We start from the raw sequence: 21818 nt of genomic DNA on the forward strand, positions 1-21818 counted from the left end.
GCAAACACAGCAACTAGTTTGCGCACACCAAGGTCCCCGCAAACAGAAAATGAGAAGAAGAATCTGTTTTTGGTGGTATTGCTTCAGGAGGATGTTAACCAGGGTATGTCATGGATGTGATTGGAAACAACCCATTCAAGAATGCTTTGCAAATCGAGTGTCAGAACTGCCTTTACAAGGGCAGTCATAAACTGACACCAACAGGACATCTGAAGAAACCTGGACTGCTTCGGATGCTGCAGTGTATTCTGGGCTCGTGGCAGCAGGTCCAAACAGACTCCATTATTCAAGGATTTAAAAAGCACTGCATCTCCAACAAACTGAAGATTGTTTGATATGTGATAAAGGTGACCTATCAAAGTACTTCAGAATAAAGCTCTGATGATGAATTAGGCCAGAACTGTGTAGTTTACTTGCCTGGCAAGAAAGCATCGCAGTATTTTTATTCAAAAGTTGTTAGAAATACTGATATATTGTTTTTTACTGATGGTTAGCAAAGCCATATTGTTCATTATGTGGTACAGTTAAAAAAAAATGATAGCTTACTTGTTTAAAAAATTGTTTTAGGGAGAAGACATTGTACCAAAGTACTGCGTTTTTATTTTCCCTGACATTTGCCATGGTTCATTGTATGGTTCCTAGTATGTTATTGCAATTAAAGTTATTAGTAATTTTAAGCCTGTTAATTTGAGTTTTTGTGCTAGAATTTTAATTCTTAAATCCAAGGTAGGGACTGTATGAGGGTGGGGGTGGGGGGAGGTGGCCCATATTCACACCAGTGCAGTATATACTAGTTAGAGGTTTGGTCTATGATGGGGGCATTTTTTGGTTGCAAGGTGCAAAGTAATAAGTAATTACACTAAAAATTCATAGGGTAGTTTTCATCACAGTGCTCATTATGTTATCAGTTGTTTGGTCTTTGAAGAGCAAGCTGTAATGGAGAGTTATGGTTGTCGGTCAGTAGGACTTGACCTTGGTGGTAGGTTTGTTTGGTTGTGCTTAATTTAGGTGGAATTTTATAACTTTGTTGTGAAAAGCTCCCCTAATGACTCAGCAGGTGCTCCACTAATTAGTTGAGCCTTGGGAATAAGGAAAATCCCAGATTCAAACCTTGATCTGTGCTGTTAGATGATCTTAATTGGGATGGCAGTAAGGTTGTTATAATTTGCCTCAGCACCCTTAGGTTAGGGAAGGAAAATTCGCCAAGATTTTCATTCTTGAGCTCCAGCCATCAAGCCCTGCTGAGTGCCTGTGTATGCGCATTGGATAAGGATAGGATTGGGCTTGGCTTTGAAGCCCCCTTGGTTGAACAGTCTGCTAATACTATCAAACTCATGCATCTATAATGTCCACTTGGGTAAGGTAGCTGAGAGTGATTGTTGCCCATGGCACCAAGTTTGAGCAAGGAATCTAGCTCTTGAAATGGAAGGGGAGAAAATTGGTGAGGAAAAGGATCTTTGGTTTGCTTTGTATGTTCTTTTCTGTGTCATACAAGAAATGTATTTTTTCTCCTGAACTGTTGAAGTTCTGGAATGCTTTAAAGCAGTCATTGCAAGGAAGTTGCTATGGTTACAGGTAGCATTCGCGAGTGCACAGCTGTTTGATTTATTTTGTGAGCAGGAAATTTGTATTTTTCATTTTTTATGGATCACAACACATCCATTTTTGAATTCACACCAATTTTTCATTCAACATTATCAATTTTGTTATATTTTCAAATATTGACAATTGAGTAAGTATTTCATATTCTGTCATTTCCTTTAATAACTCTGCTACTGTGGATTGCTTTCTTTTTTTCTTTCTCTCTATTGTTTTCTTACACAGACACATGTATCACATATGAGATCCCAGTAGTGGCAGATGTTGGGCACCATCTTGAATTAGATGAGCAGTAATTAGGTTTTATTATATTTTGATAACCTTATGAGTTCTAAGTTAAGGTTATTTGTGTTATCTAATGCTTGAAACATCCGAATGTTGTTAGAGTGATAGTATTTTCAATTTAACAATATTGTTTGATTAAAAAATACAATCATTTAATAGTGCATTGATTCTATCGGTCTTCAAAATTGTTTTTCCAAGTATGTTTTAATCCAGTTTCAAAAATGGGTCCCAATCTCCATCATAAAAGCAGTTATTGCTGCATTATTGTATACTAGCACATCTACTGTGGTGTTGCTCACTGTGAGTTGGAGGTTATGCAGTTTTATAGACAATTGAGGTATTATCAACAAAATATGACAAAGAATGTGTTACAGAAAGTGAGTGTAACACTTGCAAGAAATGTGTACTATATGTAAGTTTTTTAATATTACAGATAGGTGGATAGTAATACCGGTACATGATATATAAAATCTGTGTGTTTATATATCTACACACACACATTGGTAGCAGGCACTATTGTATATAGATGGATGTAATTTATTTTCTTACCATAATGACAGTTTTGTCGCATTGCTGTTTATCCCAATCTTAAATTATTGGTGGACTCATCTAATTCTTTACAGTGGATAATACTATATTTTGCTACTTCTGATGTTTCAAATACAGGAGGTAATTAGTTCTCTGCCAAGTCATCAAATTAATGTGGCAGGACTGAGTCAGCATTGAATGTACAACATAAATATACAGCATCAGTCCATTTCTTCTGTAAGCCAACACAACTTAAAAGTACGAAGATATACAGACTTAAACCCTTTTTTATTTTTATTGTACTTTTATTGTACTGTAGAATCCAGTATCTTCATGTATCATGCTGTTTCTGGTAAACTATAGGAGAGAAAGAAGATTTGTTTTAACTTCCTGATCTCTAGGTTGCACTTGCACTATTGTACTGTATGCTGCAGAGCAGTAACAGGACTGCAATTCAAATAGAAGGATGCAATTTTGCAGAAAATCTATAGACATAAATGCTAACTAAGTTATAATGACTTTTGTAAACTGCAATGCAACAAAGATGTGTAGTGCTTTTTGTTTGTTAATTAAAATATAGTTTATAGGCTGAGAGATTGAAGGCTGTTTGTCTCCTAGCAACCTCTTTGAGAAAGGCAGCTGAAGATTGTTCATCAAGCCTATCATACACTAGTTCATCTGCATCCCTAATAACCTGAGATACTTAATGAATTTTGGAGAGGATGTTGTCGACTTGGTATGCTTGTCTACATTCTGTGGATCTTTTGCTTGATTTGAGAACCTTGGGATGTGGTACTAGAACAGATAAAGGCTGTTACAAATATTACAATTGACTCTTTGTTGTGTGTTAGGTCTAACTATGAACTTCCATATAGGCTGCCATTTTGCAACATGTATCCCAGTTCTATCATGCTTGACAGTGCTCCCTCCATGATCTGCCCTAGAGAGCATAAGAATTTGTAAGAACTGGAATAGTCCAACAAGCTGGTCCCTATTTGATTCATCACCTACCTGCTGTCTCACCATATCCATCAATATTTCTCTTCCAAAACACATCTACTGTAGTTGCCTATTGAACCTATTTGTACTTTAGTGACCTTCCCTAGTAATTTACACAACTCTATTACCCTTTGTGTAAACAAAAAGTTCTGCCTAACTACCCTACATATCCTAACTTATTAATTTTTAACTTTTACCCAAGTATTTGAACCTTTAGCCATAGTGAATAATTTGTCTAGATCAACTTTGTCAAACTCTTCATAATTTTGAAAACTTCAATTATGTCACCTTGAAGTTAGCGCAGTCAAAGATGATTATAGGCTTAGATTGTCTCACCTGAAATTGATGAGTGTATGATTTCCTTTTTTCATTATTTTGCCTGTGACTTGCATCGGAGATCTTTGAATCCCTAGGGTATTTGAAGGGGCAGTTTGGTTACTGGTGCTTCAAAGAATTCTTATCCCATAGGAGTAACTCCCAAGACTTGTCCTGGCATTCACAGCTTACCAGGGCCCCTTTTCTGCCCTTTGCCTTTCACCCCCTCCCCCACACACCTTGTCTCTCACATCTAAACTTGCTCTTTAGAAAGCTTTTTCTAAACACCAGGCTACTCTCTTCATATATAACAGAAAACACTGCAAAAACTCAGCAGGCCCGGCAACATCCGTGGAGAGAAACAGAGTCAACGTTTCAGGTCGAAACCCTTCTTCAGAACTGAGGAAAAAAAGGCAGGAAATGAAACAGATTAAAAGGCAGTTTGGGGGCTGGGAAATGGGGGAGGGGATGATATTCTCTTCATGCTGCTGACCTACCCAATATCCTCTTCTCACTGTTTAACAGATGTCCAGCTTGAACCATCACTTAATGCAAGTAATCACTTTGGCCCATCTTAATGGTAATTATCCTTGCTGTAGATCCCATTGCACTAGTGGGGCATTGGTCCAACAGAAGCCATTTGTCTTTTGGGTTCGCTCAGATTGGAGTTTTGTTCTCTCTTTTGTTTCTAATCTTTCCTTTGTGATTTACAAGGTCACTGATTTCTCAACTGCTAATGCCTTAATTGCTGTAGCTTTTGCATTTCTCAACATGTTCCAAATGTTGATATTGCACTGTTCCTACATTTTAAAATTCTAAACCATTTAAAAATATAAATAATTTTAGGGATTAGAAGCTGATTAAATAAAGCTTTCTTTAACTTTATGGAATTTATTGTTAATTAAATCTCTACCAGCCTTGTCTATTGAATCCCACTAAAATGTATTACAGAGCCATTTCCTGCCATTCGCAAAGGCACGTCCCGTTTTAAATGGAATATTTTGTTGAGGTACAAGATAGCTGCCTGTATACTCTGTGTCCTGTTTTCTGATCAAAGGTGGACTTACCACTTTTGAAGGAGCTTGTGAAACATATATGTTCAAGCTGTTCTGGCAAATGGAGAAACACCATCACTTCACTTACTACAATCCTCTTAACACATCTTATCAGGATGAATGCGTATTCTGTGAGATTTAATGAACTGGATAAATCTATCTAGTGTTAATAAAGAGGGAATTTTTGCCTAATATTCATAATTCATTTGCTAAGTCATGGTTGTCCAAACTACATCCTGAGAGAATTTGCTTACAAAGAACTGACCCATTTTATCACTGACTAAACCTTACCGCAGCCATTCAGAGTCAAGGGAAAACAAACAAAGTGGACTGTAGCCTTGACTGACACAGGAATTAACCAGTGGAGTTATCAGCTGTGACCGGAAGTGACCTATTTAATTTTGTGTAATTTTATTGTTTGGAAGAGCTTTCTTTGGGAATTTCAGCACATGGAGCATTACTCATCAAGTAATGCATTGGGTATGTAAATCCCCTTCACAACAACCTCTCTCACTTTGGACAGTACCCTTCAACTGCTAATTTTCTTAAATAATAATCATGTGGACAGCTAGGAGATTATAGTCTGCTGTTCAATACAGGGAGACAAAGTTAAATGGTAGGAAGCTGCTCAAAAAACAATTTTTTGAGTAAGAACAACAAATGTTTCTGAAATAAATCTGAAATTAAAGTGATCCCTGTTCTCTTCCACCGCAGCCAGTTAATCGGTTGTTACCACAGCCTAATTTCACAATGTAATAATGGCAGTTCTAGAATATTACTAATATATTTTGACCAAGGAGCATCATTTTGAATAATAGGTAGCAAAATACTGGCAAGTGCTTGAGGATCACGTTTATGCACAGTTGCAGACAACATAGAATAAGTGGTCCAGTCATTGGGTGTTATAACACTTCCTCTGAAGCAGCAATGTAGAACAATGGAAAATGTGGCACTAAAATATACTTCAAGAAAAGCTCAAGATTATCTGGTTTCTAGTTTTAAGTATTTATTTTCCTGATTTTCAGTGCATACTTTAGCCTTCTTTTCAGTTGCACTGATTCAGGGATTAATCCCTTTATTAATTCTCTTTATTAAAAATCAGTTCAAATTGGAGCAAAAGTGGGTATAATTTCAGCGGTTTCTGAAGGTTATTTTCACAATTATTACACTTTATGATGTAGTTTACAGGCAAACTGCAAAGGTTACTATCTTTTAAACACAATCGGTGTAGATAACATGTCAATTTAGTTGATATTTACTAGATAAGAGGGTAAGAATTCCTCTGGTCACTCTGTGTGGAGACACTGGGAGTAATCTGAATCTTAATAAATGGGTGGGTTGGGGGCATTGGGGGGGGGGGGGGTTAGTTAACTTGTTAAAAATGGGATTCCGGACCTGAACCCACCTCCAACCCGCCCACTTCCGATTTTAACGGGGGCGGGTAGCCAACCCACTCCCGGGAGGCAGGGCGTTCATTTAAATATTGTAATGAGGCTGGAAGCCTCTTCTTTAACCTCAATTTTGTTTTTAACTGCATGTGGACAGGTAACCCAGCAGTTACAGCAAGGCAAGGACTGCTGGATCCAGGAGGCAAGTGCCTTTATACCTACCTCCTGGATCCAGGGTCTACCTAACCCACCCCCTGCAATCGGAGAGCCCCCACAAGGTCTCCGATCACCCCCTCCCCCTACAGGCCTCCCCACCCCCACTGATGATGCTGAGGCCGGCCCCAATCCTCCCGTCTTCGGCGACGATCTTCCCTTCACCACCCCAATCATCCGGCCCCAATCCGCTCTCCCCCCGATCCTTTTAACGGCACGATTCCTGGCCTATCCCCCGATCCTTTTAACGGCACGATCCCCGATCCCTTCCTCCCTCCTCTGTGCAGTCTAGTGCCGCAGGCTAGGAAGTTAGTCGGCAGGGCCTGCGGGGAATCCGGCCTCCCGACCGTCTCGGAGCCCGCCCTCCTTAAAATCCAGCCCAGTGTACTATATGAAAATTTTCTACATTTGGTATTTCTAGCAAAAATTATAAACAAATTCTAAAATATTGGCTCATAATTTTCTGGAGCATTCCCCATTAGTCAGAACATTCAGCTCGAAAAAAAATTGCCCTATAAGTTGGTGGATGCTCGAACTGATAACGGCGCAGTGAGAGCAACTCTGGGACCTTAGTGAACGACGGGACCAGCAGTCTATCTCTTTAACCAATGAGATTTAAGGATTGAGAAAGAAACGAATGCGGAGAAGAAAATAGGGTGAATTAGAGACAAATTAGATTCACGAAGAGAAATAAAGAGAGGGAAAGGAAGATTGGATTAAGAGAGACAGAAATGAAAAGTAAGAAAAAAATTAAAACATTTAAAATTTTAAAATACTCTAACAACAATTTACTATTTGTAAGAATGAGACTCCACAGTTTAAATTGTTCCCTTTCTGGCCCGGAGAGGTTGAGTGGCATTGCAGGAACAGAAATCTTATAATTAAAATGGTACTTACACTGTTAAGATCCAGCCCTAACTTTCTGTGGCAAGTTTAATTGGCAATTAATGAGCAACTGCAGCAATTTCTTAAAACTCATTGGGTATGGCCTCCTATGAGCAGTCCCCCTTTACCTGCTGTCTTCCAATAGAGATCCAGGTGCTGTTCTTGCTGGTTGCTGAGGCTGCTGCTCCTCTTTCTTCAATTGTTCATCCATCCAAATGAAACTGGCAATAATAGCACCCATGGTAAGCAGATAAACCTTACTGAGGCTAAGTAAGGCAAAAAATCTCAGGCAGAAATGATCAGGAAGCTGGAAACTCTCTTGACAATCGAAACAGCACAAAAACACACACATCCTATAATCCAAAATATTGCCTCACTGGCTTTGAGAGACCAATCCCGCAAAGTTTTACTGGTGGGATGGGCATTGGGCAGGACTTCTATAATTTGACATAAAAATGGTGGTGGGGTCTTAAATACATGATAGGACCACAATTTGCACTAGGTCTCTGCCTCTGGCAGGCACCTGCAAAAACTACGGTTAAGATGGGAGCAATGGTAAGTACTCTACCACGAATTTAACCACCTGCCCCCATCCCGTTCCTGCTGGGTGGGCAGGGTTAAAATTGATCCCTAAAGGGATAAAAGCAGACAGAGAAGCAAACGGCATGAAACATAGAAACTAAGCAACAGATAAAAGAGAAATAAAGAGCGAATAAAAAAAGAATTTGCCGCATCAGTATTCTGGTGATTGTACTCAGACTCTAGAGCAGCAGTAAGAGTGGCTATTGAGAAGCCTGTAGCTCAGTGTCAGCTGTGGCTCAGTGAGTAGCACACTTGCCTCTGAGTTAGCAAGTTGTGAGTTCAAGTCCCACTCTTGAGCACAAGGGCATAATGGACAAGTTGGCCATGGTAGATTGGGAGACTACACTAAAAGGTATGAAGGTGAACAAACAATGGCTAACATTCAAGGAAATAATGCATAAAACCCAAAAGGAAAAGTGATCCAACCATGGCTAACAAAAGAAATTAAAGCTAGTATTAAGTCAAAGAAGGAAGCTTATAAAGTTGCCAGAAAAAGCGGTCAGCCTGAGGATTGGGATCTTTTTAGAAATCAGCAAAGGGGTACGGGAAACTTTTTTTTTCCCCGGCACCGACGGGACCGACGTCGTGCCGGTTCATCAAAAATTCCAGATAACCGAAAGCTATAGTAAAAGATACGGAGCTGAGAGCTCCGTATAAAGCAACAAACCCTGTTGCTTAGCAACAGGTTCAGAACAATGGCCACAAGTTCCAAGCATCTCTGTAGCTTAGCAACAGCTGCAGCCACACCCTTGCACAGCAACAGATCGAGGAAGGCAAGTAATAAAACTTACCTGAACCTACTCCTGAATTTTGCCGGTTAACCGAGATTTCCAGTTATTTAGGTGCTGGTAAATCGAAAGTTTCCTGTACTAAGAAATTGATAAAGAAAGGGAAAATGGAATATGAGCACAAACTAACGAAAAATATATAAACAGATTGTAAAAGCTTCTATAGATATGTGAAAAGGAAAAGACTGGCGAAGGTAAATGTAGGTCCTTTACAGTCAGAGACGGGAGAATTTATAATGGGGAATGAGGAAATGGCAGAGAAATTAAATAAATACTTTGTTTCTGTCTTCACATAGGAAGACACAAAAAAACTCCCAGAAATATGAGAAAACCAAGGGTGTGGCGAGAATGAGGAACTTAAAGAAATTATTATTAGTAAAAAAACAGTACTAGCAAAATTAATGGAACTAAAAGTCAATAAATCCCAAGGACCAGATGACCTACATCCTAGGGTTTTAAAAGAGGTGGCCATTGGGATAGTGGACGTACTGGTTGTCATCTTCCAAAATTCTATATATTCGGGAATGGTTTCTGCAGATTGGAGGATAGCAAATGGAACCCCACTATTTAAGAAAGGAGGGAGAGAAAAAACGGGGAACTACAGACCTGTTGGTCTCACATCAGTAGTTGGGAAAATGCTGGAATCTATTATAAAGGATGCAATAACTGGGCACTTAGAAACTAATAGTAAGATTGGGCAGAGTCAACATGGATTTATGAAAGGGAAATCCTGTTTGACAAACCTATTGGAGTTCTTTGAGAATGTAACTAGTGGAGTAGACAAAGGGGAACCGGTAGATGTGTATCTGGATTTTCAGAAGGCCTTCGATAAAGTCCCACACAAGAGGTTGGTGAACAAAATTAGGGCACATGGAATTGGGGGTAATATACTAGCATGGATTGAGAATTGGTTAACAGACAGAAAACAAAGAGTAGGGATAAATGGGTCTTTTTCGGGATGACAGGCTGTGACTAGTAGGGTACCACAAGGATTGGTGCTTGGGCCCCAGCTATTCACAATCTATATCAATGATTTGGATGAGGGGACTAAATGTAACATTTCCAAATTTGCTGATGATACAAAGCTAGGTGGCAGTGTCAGTTGTAAAGAGGATGTGAAGAGGCTTCAAGGGGATCTCGGCAGGCTCAGTGAGTGGGCGAGAACATGGCAGATGGAATATAATGTGGATAAATGTGAAGTTATCCACTTTGGTAGAAAAAACAGAAAGACAGAGTATTTTCTAAATGGTAAAAGATTGGAGAATGCAGATGCTCAAAGGGACCTGGGTGTCCTTGTACATGAGTCACTGAAAGTGAATGTGCAGGTGCAGCAAGCCATTAGGAAAGCAAACGGTATGCTGGCCTTCATTACAAGAGGATTTGAGTACAGGAGTGAAGAAGTCTTACTCCAATTATATAGGGCCTTGGTGAGACCACACCTGGAGTACTGTGTACAATTTTGGTCTCCTTACCTAAGGAAGGATATACTTGCCATTGAGGGAGTGCAACGAAGGTTCACGAGATTGATTCCTGGGATGGCGGGACTTTCGTATGAGAAGAGATTGAGTAAACTAGGCCTGTATTCTCTTGAATTCAGAAGAATTAGAGGGGATCTCATTGAAGCATACAAAATTATTACAGGGCTTGATAGGGTGGATGCTGGGAGAATGTTTCCCCTGGCTAAGGAGTCTAGAACCAGGGGCCACAGCCTCAGGATAAAGGGTAGGCCATTCAGGACTGAGATGAGAAGAAATTTCTTCACACAGAGGGTGGTGAATCTTTGGAATTCTTTGCCCCAGAGGGCTGTGGAGGCTCAGTCATTGGGTATATTCAAAACAGAAGTCGATAGATTTCTGACTAGTAAGGGCATCAAGGGATATGGCGATAGGGCCGGTGAATGGAGTTGAGGCAGAAGATCAGCCATGATCTCATTGAATGGCGGAGCAGGCTCCTATTTCTTATGTTCTTATGTAAAGCTAGGCTGACACTCCAGTGCAGTACTGAGGGAGTGCTGCACTGTCGGAGGTGCCGTCTTTCAGATGAGACGTTAAACCAAGGCCCTGTCTGCTCTCTCAGGTGGACATAAAAGATCCCAAGGCACTATTTCGAAGAAGAGCAGGGGAGTTATCCCCAGTGTACTGGCCGGTATTTATCCCTCAACCCACATAACAAAAACAGATTATCTGGTCATTATCACATTGATGTTTGTGGGAGCTTGCTGTGCGCAAATTGGCTGCCGCGTTTCCCACATTACAACAGTGACTACTCCAAAAGTACTTCAGTGGCTGTAAAGTGCTTTGAGACGTCCGGTGGTCATGAAAGGCGCCATATAAATGCAAATCTTTCTTTATTTCATAGTTGAAAGAGATCAAATGGCTGAAGGGCCTTCTTTATTTGAACCTATCCTGTGAAAGGAGTTAGCAGGACAAATCTTGTTTTGTTTCTGTACTATTTTGGTGTATTGTTATTTGTGTGTATACAGAAATATCAAGGCAGGACAATGTACAGGAAAAGTCTGTTTATGATCTGGAAGTACTCTACCCCATCTGGAGACAGGCTAATATTTGCACTATGTCAATCAACTATCAATTCACCCAAGTCACAGGAATGCAGCTACGCAAAAGATGCTTTTACACTACGAGTGCAGCTGATAGAGACCACAGCCGTGGTTTTCCCTACCTCAGAGGGTCTGCTGCTGGCTCCATCCCGGCCTCTGACATGACTTTCCCCTGATTGGGCTTGCTAGCCTGCCCAGAGAGTTTCCCAGCCAATTGAAGGAAACGGGTCTGATGATGTCATTTATGAAGCGTCATCAGTCGGTTTCCTTAAAGGGACCATACGCAAATTTACTTTGACATTTGTGCTATCAGTGTTCTACAGCATTGAGGTGCTGCAGCACTGACGAGCACTGCACAGAGGCACAGGGTCGCATTCAGGCTCTCCCATAAGCATATGGAGTGAGTCACAGCATGCAGGGAGGTTCTCTTCCCTTACCATGGGTGGAAGAGACCTCCCCAGGAGATCAACACAGCCTGGTTACACATTGCACAGGAGGGCACAAGCAGGGATGTCATCAGGAGGATCAGGCTGTAATGGCACAAACCTTTCAATGATCTCAGTAGATCACAAAACGTTACTGCAAAGCCACACTCAACCTCATCCTGCTGTGCCACTCATCACATCCCCATCACTCTGCCTTCCGTACCTTACTCCTGCACATCCTTACTCACACCAACTTACCTTGTACCTCCACCCATCCCTTTCTATCTACATTATCACTTCCCCACCTCACTAGCCACCTCTCACACTCACCCTCATCCTGGTCCAATCATATCAACTAACAACACACAAGGATAAGCACTTGTGTGTTGTTGCCAATGTTCATGTGAAGTTTCTGTTAATGTGCTGTCAAACATTGAAATCTTTATTTTCAGCACTTTTCTTAGACAGATTTGTATGTACCTTTGGAATTGCCTTAGTGAGTTGCAGTGAATGATGAGACATAATGGTACCCCCCGCAATGCTGATGAGTGTGAAATGAATGGCTTGGGCATTGTAGGAATGCTTTATGTTGTTGGTGTGGGATGATGCCAACCTGACACATCATGTGGCAGCCAGGGTGTGTAGTGTCAAGTGAAGTAAATGTGGCCATGGTGAGGCCATCCCTGGCGTCCCGAGCAGCAATGTGGTCGGGTGCTGATGCCCTCTGTCCTGTGCAGCATCAGGTGATTGCGGAGAAGGTTGGTGGTGTTGTTGGTGCTGCTGGTGTGCCTGGTGATGCTGGTGTTGGGGCTGATCGTGGTGGGATTCTGAGGACCAAGGTGAGAGAGTATAAGATGCTGATGGAATAGATGGCAGGTGAAGTAGAGATGACAGAAGTGATCTGTCAATGGTGGGTGAGGTAATGAGGTCAAACTGCATGGAGACTTGTGTAAAGACTTGCAGCATGGTGAATCTGTAGTGGAAATGCAGTTCAGTTATGTTATTGAGGTGTTCCGACTTCCGACAGCGCCACTAAGCCGAGTAGTGGCAGTTTGGAGAACTACCCTCACTGACTAACTCGGCCACTGCGGGAGACTCGGACTCGGCAACATTTCCGGTTATTGAGGTGTTGTTTTCGGGGTATGAATTTTGCCGGTTAATAGAGAATTCCTGATATTTAGGTGCCGTTTAAACGAGAGTTTCCTGTATTTGGAATTTTGCTGCAGTGGAAGCCCAACATAATTGAAGTCTCCTTAAATAATTGAGCTTCACCAGTATTGGAAAAAGGAAATACACTGATATGCTTGAGAATCCTCATTGTACAACGCATTTCCCTTTATTCTATATACAGTCTGTAACACTTGAGTGCAATTTAACGCTTTAAGTGTGAAAATTCCTCCTTCAGTTCAATGGAGCAGAATCCCTGATTAATGCAATAAAAACAGAAAATGCTGGAAATACTCAGCAGGTCAGGCAGCACCTGTGGAGAGAGAAACAGAGTTAACGTTTCAGGTCGATGACCTTTCGACAGAACTAGAAAAAGTTGGAGATGTAACAGATTTTAAGCAAGTACAGAGGCAGGGAGAGGGGGGAGGGGAGGAAAGAACAAAAGGGAAGGTCTGTGATAGGATGGAAGGCAGGAGAGATTAAATGACAAAAGGGATGATGGTGCAAGGCAAAAGGATTAGTGTTTTGCTTTCAAACTAGTTTCTTTCTGCAGTTATAATGCTCAAACTGTGATAACAAGGAAACTGGGATCATCTGTAGCTTTCAGAAAAATACTATGATGTGTTTTTAAAGGAATTACCTATGTAAAATGTGGCTTTGAAGGACTTTATTGCTGTGTGTCAGTTGCATTGATTATTAGTTGATGTGGATGATTCTTATGAAACAATTTTATCTCGGCAAATTTCACTCTGTTGGCATGACAACTATTATACAAAGAAGAAAGAAAACAGGAGTTTCATGATCCATGCTATCTCATCATTTTAGGAACATCTTCATCTTCATTCAATAAAGTTCAATCCCAGCCAAGGGACTTTAATAGTAATATGCAAACCTCCGTTGATTAAAGCAGTCAGAAGCTGAGCTTGGTTCAGTCTCCAGTCTCTGCTGAAATAGCTGATTTGTGCTGGGGTGATAGTAATACTGCTATTGGTTTCATACTCTTGGGTTGGAGAGGAGAAGATCATCTAGGGTTCTCACTCTTGGCTGTTATTTAATGACCCCTGCTGGAAATGTGAGTGTTTGAATGTCCCAGTAGGCTATCCTGAAATCCCTGATGTAAGCCTGAGACCTGGATACATCAGATCCCGGCCTAATTTCCAACTCCTGTCAAAGTTACGGTAGGAGTGTGCCAGATTGGCCACAGATTTTCAGCTCCTGCCACAATTAATTTGCACTGCTCTATTTTAGCAGTAGAGAGATTACTATTGTGCTGGTTTTCTATAGTGCTATAAGCACAACCCTGTCCTGCTTAACTGCAGTGATCTTAACACAGCAATGTGCTGCTTCACTGCAGTGATATTAGCACAGCCCTGAGGATACCCTGAACAGCTGACCTTTAATTAAATGTCAAGTTTTGGTAAGGTCAGAGCCACATTTGAGTGTCCTGGGGTTTGTTCCTCAGGGATAGATTATGTTGCTCCTTTTTCTTAGCTGTGCTGGACCCATTTCTGAACGACATCCCTGTGATGCTACTGGTGTTGACACTGGTGTTAATCCTTTCTGGATTCCATTAAGCTCTGAAGGACACTGGCAGTTTAAAATAATGACAAAAAGTATAACAACAACAACGTACATTTATATAGCATCTTTTAGTGTAGGAAAACGTCCCAAGGCGCTTCACAAGAGCATCATCAGACAAAAATTGGCACCAAGGCAAAGAAGGAGATATTGGGATTGGTGACCAAAAGCTTGGCCAAAGAGGTAGATTTTAAGGAGGGTCTTAAAGGAGGACAGAATGGTGGCGAGGTGGATAAATTAAGCCACACATACTCAGTAAAGTAAGGCAAGTCAGACTGAGATTTAAACCTGGGAGACTGTACTCTATTTCCAGGTCAACTTTACCATTTGTAACTTAACTTTTGAATTTTAGAAGTAAATGCTTTTTTCATGCCGGTGCCATTTGTCTTGATTGGCAATCACTGAAAAAGTTTATTTTCGCAGAGTAGTAGTTTGATTTATGAGTGACTAATGTTAAGTATTGAATAAACTGTACATTAAATGCATGCACTCATTCTAGTGATACCTGTATTGCTTTATAACCAAATAACAGTGTGAGGGCTCACAGGTTCACTAATCAACCCGTTAGCCCTCACACTGTTATTTGGTTTTCAACCAATATAAGTGCCACTAGTACAAGTGCATGTATTTATTGTAGAGTTTATTCAATACTAAACATCAGATAGGGATTACCCCTGCTAGTTTCTATCATATGATGTAACTGTGATCAAAGAATAAGAATGATCACATTTTATACAAGATTCACTTTTTTTTAATGTTATTGAGAAAGTCAGTTGATTATATCCTTCTGGTATCCTACCTAATTTTAGTCTTGGATTCAGAATTAGAATAGTTGAATATTGCTTTCTTCACTGAAAATTAAAAACTAGTCAAATTAATTAAATTTTATATTGGAACAAATAACTAATAGAAATGTCTTGATGTGTACTCTAATTGTAGTAAAATATTTTGCAACTACCAACTTATCATGATATATTGGAATGGAAAGTGAGACATCTTTAAATAGTTGTGTTTCACCAATATTATTTTTACACACAAACATGCAGGTTTAACTTGATGTATTTTATAAAATGTTTAAAATTATTCAAAACTATTAAGAAGTAAAAGTTTTAAGATTATTAAAAAAGTCAAATGTTTCAATTTATTTCTACATAGTTCCTATAATTCTAATTGATTATTTGACTTTAGTAAGTTAAATATTTACCTCCTATTTATTTTGAAATTGTACCTTTCACCTTTAAACATAATTTCCTGCTGTTACCCTAATTTCCTTATTGCTATATGAAAATGACAGAAAGGAAAAGACCAGCTGGTCCATCGAGCCTGTCCAATATAGCCATGTTGCAACAAAGCATCATGACCACCAATGCTCCTATTCACCAGCAGTCATATAATCTCCTGGGAGAGGTTAAAGAAACAGATTTAAAAACCCTAGGCCAATTCAGGGAAAGAAGGAATTTTGGGAAATTCCTCTCCGACTTCCGAAGGCGATCAAAATGAGTTCCAGGAGGCCATAGTGATTTTTTATCTTCCTTCTCGATGAATCCCGAGTAGTTTTCTGTCTTCGAGTTCTGACTACTCTTTGATTAAGTGGAAAGTATTGTATCTTTCAGCTTCTCAAATGTTACTATCCCTGTTGATTAATTGTGATTGTAATGTCTAAATCCAAAAAAGAGAAAAGATTATTGTGATTATTTTAACCTAAACAATCAAACTACCCTAATATTATGACAATGCAAGTAGCCAATAACTAGAAATGCCAACATTATATAAATTAGATCAATTAGTCTGTTAAATTTGTCTCCATGATCACATAGTATGATTAATACATTTTTCAAATCACTGACACTCTAACTGGCTACACAGAGTAATATGTTCTATGCAATGGGTATGTTCAAGGCTTTCATGGAATGTAAGTCTCTGAGGCTTCAAACAGATAAAATGGAGATTTCAAAAAAATTATTATTGCTATTACTTAAAATCTTTCCATTGCTCTGAATAAACTTTCTTTAAAAGTAAGTACTGATGCTGGCAGAACACGCATTAAAATAATTGATTGACCAGACTATTCTAGGAGTCATTTGAAGAAGCAATGATGGTGACAGAGTCAGAGCTATCAATGACAAAACAAAAATAATAGGTAAAATGCATTAGTATCTAGAAAGTAGCCCCATCAGTAATTATCTTTTTTCTTTTTTCAGCTATCTGAAGGAACCTTGGTGCCTGTGCATATATCATGATCGTTTTATGGATTTCAAACAAGAAATGCGACAGATAGTGGAATCCAAAAAGGTATCTAATTCTTTTTTATGCTTATTGCATTGAAAGTAAAAATATATGTTCATGGATACAAAAGCAAAATACTGCGGATGCTGGAAATCTGAAATAAAAACAGAAAATGCTGGAAATACTCAGCAGGTCAGGCAGCACCAAAATTAATGTTTGAAAATGTTAACTTTGATTCTCTCTCCACAAGTGCTGCCTGATCTGCTGAGTATTTCCAGCATTTTCTGTTTTTATTTTATATTTTCATGGAGTTGTATTGACTTTTGACAGACAGTAATATTTAAAGCTCTTAATCTTATGTAATGTTTTATTTAGAACTGTTAAGAAAATATGTTGTCTCAATACAGTTGCATATAGAAAAAATATGAAATGTTTAAACTGTAATGACAGTGCAGGAGTTTTCCTTTCCTCTGAATGACACAGACAATGGATTTGCTTCAGAATAGATGCTGAACAGATGATAGTGGGGTGCCAGACTATCCCAAAATATATTTGAGTACAATATGGCAGCCCCTGTATCATTAAAGGCTACTCTTCAATTAACTAGGGTAGTCCAAGTACTAACAGCCATTAGAGAATATCTGCCTATTGATTGTCTGACTTCTTATGGGACTGTATGTGTGCTTGTGGGACTTTATCCATATATTAAAATGCATTATAAGACGTATTCAGCCCTGTTGTATTCTCTGAGAGAAAATAATCTTGAATCTTACTTGTTTTGATGCCACGATGTGCAGTTTCTTGATATTTATGCACTTTTAATATCATATGCCAAATGTTGCTGTAATTATAAACCATATGTTCACCTGCATAGTCATTGCACCATAGTGTGTGCTCTGTGTGTTTGAGTGTTCGTGTGTGCGTGTTTGAGTGTTAGTGTGTGCTGTGTGTGTGTGTTTGAGTGTTAGTGTGTGCTGTGTGTGTGTGTTTGAGTGTTAGTGTGCTGTCTGTGTGTTTGAGTGTTAGTGTGTGCTGTGTGTGTGTTTGAGTGTTAGTGTGTGCTGCGTGTGTTTGTTTGAGTGTTAGTGTGTGTTGTGTGTGTTTGTTTGAGTGTTAGTGTGTGTGTGTTTGAGTGTTAGTGTGTGCTGCGTGTGTGTGTTTGAGTGTGTGTGCTGTGTGTAAAGAAGGTAAAAAATTTAAAATTAGAAAGTAATCCTTGTGTTCACTATAAAAGGAATAGCAGATGGTAAAAGGATAGATTACTAAAGTGTCTGTGGTTTCCTATTAGGTTTAGCTTTAGTGTACATGATTTGCCCAGCCCATTGACTCAGACTTTAAAATAAACTGTTGAACCCACATTCAATTCAACTTGAAGCCACTATGTGTAGTGACATTGCAAAAACATTTAAAAAGCATGTGTCAAAAACCCACCCTTGATCCTTCTGTCTTTGAAAACTTCCGCCCCAACCTCCCTTTCCTCTCCAAAGTCCTTGATCGTGTTGTCACCTCCAAAATTCAAGCACATCTTTCCCGCAACGCCATGTTTAAACCCCTCCAATCAGGTTTCCGTCCTGCGACAGCACTGAAACGGCCCTTCTCAAAGTCGCAGTTGATATCCTATTTGACTGTGATCATGGTGACCTGTCCCTCCTCATCCTTCTCAACCTGTCTGCAGCCTTTTGACACAGCTGATCACACCATCCTCCTCCAGTGCCTCTCCTCCGTTGTCCAGCTGGGTGGGACTGCCCTCACCTGGTTCCATTCCTATCTATCCAGTCATAGCCAGAGAATCTCCTGCAATGGGTTCTCTTCCCAGTCCCATTCACCCATCACCCCTGTGCTCGCTGACCTATATTGGCTCCCAGTCTGGCAACGTCTTGATTTTAAAATTCTCATCTTTTTGTTCAAATCCCTCTATGTTCTCACGGCTCCCTATCTCTGTAACCTCCTCCAGCCCTACAACCCTTCGAGATCTCTGCGCTCCTCCAATTCTGGCCTCTTGCACATCCCTGATTCTCATCACACCACCATTGGCAGCCATGGCTTCAGCTAACTGGGCCACAAGCTCCGGAATGACCTTACTAAACCTCTCTGCTTCTCTACCTTGCTCCTCCTTTAAATTGCTCCTTAAAACCTATCTTGTTGAACCTATCCTAATATCTCTTTATGTGGATCGGTGTCAAGTTTGGTCCAATAACGCTCCTGTGAAGCGCCTTGGGATGTTTTTACTACATTAAAGCTGCTATATAAAAACAAATTGTTGTTGTTATGATGTTGCTACACATAGCAGCCAAAACAACTCAATCTTCCCCGGGATAAATGAGTGGGAATCTATTTTTTCCAAAGAGAAAGAAGATGTCACATACTTATGGTGAGAGAGAATTGAGTCACCTTATGTTGCCATTTAGTCTGGCTTGAAGGTGATTGTACTTTTGGGTTGATGGGACTTATCAGTTTGGCTCAGTTGATCAACAACAACAACTTGCATTTATATAGCACCTTTAACATAGTAAAACCTCCCATGGTGCTTCACAGGAGCGTTATGAAACAAAAGTGATTGTACTCACTTCTGAGTCAGAAGGTTGTGGGTTCAAGGCCCACTACATACTTGAGCACATACTCTAGGCTAACACTTCATTGTGGTGGTACTGAGGGAGCTTGGCAATGTTGGAGTTGCCATCTTTCAGATGAGATATTAAAAGCACCATCTGCCTGCTCAGGTTAACCTAAAAGATCCTATGGCACTATTTGAAGAAGAGCAAGGGAGTTTTGGTGTTCTAGCAACAATTATTCATCAATCAACACAAAAAACAGATTAAATAGTTATTTATCTCATTGCTGTTGGTGGGACCTTTCTGTGTGCAAATTGGCTCCATATTTCCTTATAAAACAAGTGATCACACTTCAAAATAATTCACAGGCTGTGAAATGCTTTGGAACATCCTGAGGGCATTAAAGGCATTTTAAACCGAAGCCCCATCTGCCTGTTCAGGTGGCGGTAAATGTTGCCCAGGCATTATTCTGAGAGAAGGGAGTATGTCCGAGCCAATATTTATTCCTCAACCAACACCACAAATTAGCTAGTGGCTCCTCTCATTTGCTATTTGTGGGATGTATCTGTGTGCACATGGCTAATTGGCCATGAAAGCTTTGGAATGCCCTGCGGACATGAAAGGCCTACATAAATGTAAGTTGGTTCTTTCCTTAAAGGTTTAACCTGAATTTTGGAATTCTTTTGAGGAAAGTAAGAATTTTCATCCAGTTCTTCCTCCAGTTAACTCTGAAATGAGGCCTATTCAATAATGTTTGCAGAGTTTAGCATTTTTCCCTTTGAGTGAGCACAGTGGAGATGTTGGCTTAAAGCAGTTCGGGTGGACCTTTTCAGCAAAACTGTTGCACTAAAAGGTCTTGAGCCTGGTCGTCACATATCTTGTTTTCACCCCCAAAGGTAAATGTTAATACGCCTATTGAAGAGCTGATTCGTCAGACAGCAGATGGAGAGTTGTTGATGCCGGAGACTACAAAGGCATTTTTGGAAACACAATTTGAGGAGGATGGTTACCAGAAGCTGATAGAAAGAAGCCTCCTAAACTACCTGAGCTACAACCGTTACCACCTCCCAATGTTTGCATGGCCTGGTATTGTTTAGCTATCAACAGTAGGATGGGTGTTCTTTTGCACTCGAATTAATTTGTTTTAATGTCTGATCAAACAGAAAAAAAGAGCTGAGTGTTAATAATGTAGTACAATCTACGTAGACACGTTGTTGCTGCAGTTGTCCAGAGGATGGCGCACTATAATAGGCTGATGGTGAAGTCAAGTTCCCTTCAACGCTTGTTTCGTTTCAAATATGTACCTGAGTGTAGCTTTCCTAACACGGATATAATAAAGAAATCAATTTGTTTTTTTTCTCGAATGCAAGGTGTATGTCATTTTCCTTCCTACTGTAACCTTTGGCCGCTGCAGACACCAGGGTTTCTTGTCTGTATTCTGCTATTCAGTCACGCTGGTCGGAAAGTTGCTATAATCCACACTTTATACTGAAAACGAGCCCAAAATAATGCTATTTAATATATGAAATCAGGGCTCTGTTTGGCGAAATTAGTCCGAACTCCGTCCCTGCAGGGATTTCCCCCTAAATATGAGAGGGTGTAGGTCATTTGGAAAGTAAATTCTGAAAATTCTACTTCAGACCCGATCACAGTTCCCTTTATTACTCCTGGTGAGTGAAGTCTAAACCATTAAAAGGACCACTCTGGGATAAACTGCATGAAAGTCACCTAACAATTTAATTGAGAAACATCCTCATTGTTCCACAGTCTAAACCTGATCCGTTTCATAAAGTTACCTTCCACCATCGGTTTATCAACACCCCAACTACCTTTGCTCAAAACTAGTGCCTGTAAAAATGTTAGATCAAAAATAAATATCCAGTTACAGTTGCTACTTACTAATCCATGCCTTCCTTGACGTTATTTCCCACTGGCCATTTACTATGCTATCAGTGGATATAAGGTAATAAGACGCACATGTTGCCGAGCTCCGCAATTCCAAGTGACAGGTCGGGTCATCGTTTCACTCAAAGGGGGTTGTAACAATAATGCTGTATATAAAATGAATAGACGCGAAGTGTTCGTACGAGTCACATTTCTTTTCAGTTACTACAAAAAAAATTGAGCCAAAACGGCAAAGAGATCGTGAATTTATTGAAGATGACACACGGGAGTTTTATTAACAGGTCGAATGAGTTTCTAATTCCCGAGTGTAATTATTGTTGTTTTAATTTTTCTGCCGTTTCAATTACTGTTACACTGGGGTGTCACTGCCCTTTCGGTGGGCCTTTGGCATTTCCTCCCAAAATACAATAGCATGTTTCTCATTCTGGTTCCCTGCGGCTACAGACGGGCTCCGGCCCACCTCGTGTTTCACTCCGTGAGGAAAGCACGTTCGACATAACGTCCTGATATCATTCAGGCAAAAAAAAAGTAAATATTCCCAACAAAATAATAAAGTTTCGCCTTCAAATCTGAACATTGTGATGTATATTTGTGTGTGTGTGTAAAACTAGTACCGTTACATTTTAGCTATATAATAAACACACACACTCTTCGCCAATGAAGCATGACACGGGTGAAGGCAATTGTTCGTGTGATGGATGTGAAATGGGTCTCCGGCAGATGTAGATCTTCCTGCTGGAATCGGTGTGTGGCCCTTGAAGCCTTGTGGAT

General features: G+C 40.1%; 1 long non-coding RNA gene across 4 annotated transcripts; it reads left to right on the plus strand.

Annotated features, from left to right (window-relative positions):
• Positions 1-1076: 1076 nt before the first annotated feature.
• Positions 1077-20499, plus strand: LOC147121490 (uncharacterized). 4 transcript variants are annotated; one of them, XR_015077564.1, is made up of 3 exons: positions 1077-1441; positions 16566-16656; positions 20039-20499. It is a non-coding gene; the product is annotated as an uncharacterized LOC147121490 (long non-coding RNA). The 4 variants fall into 4 exon arrangements; XR_015077562.1 differs by lacking the exon at positions 1077-1441 and adding an exon at positions 5161-5261; XR_015077563.1 differs by lacking the exon at positions 1077-1441 and adding an exon at positions 6457-7120.
• The last annotated feature ends 1319 nt before the right edge of the window (positions 20500-21818 follow it).

Source organism: Somniosus microcephalus, chromosome 3 (genome assembly GCF_052327205.1).
Source record: "Somniosus microcephalus isolate GS21.2 chromosome 3, FLI_Smic_1.0, whole genome shotgun sequence".
In the NCBI taxonomy this organism is placed as follows: domain Eukaryota; kingdom Metazoa; phylum Chordata; class Chondrichthyes; order Squaliformes; family Somniosidae; genus Somniosus; species Somniosus microcephalus.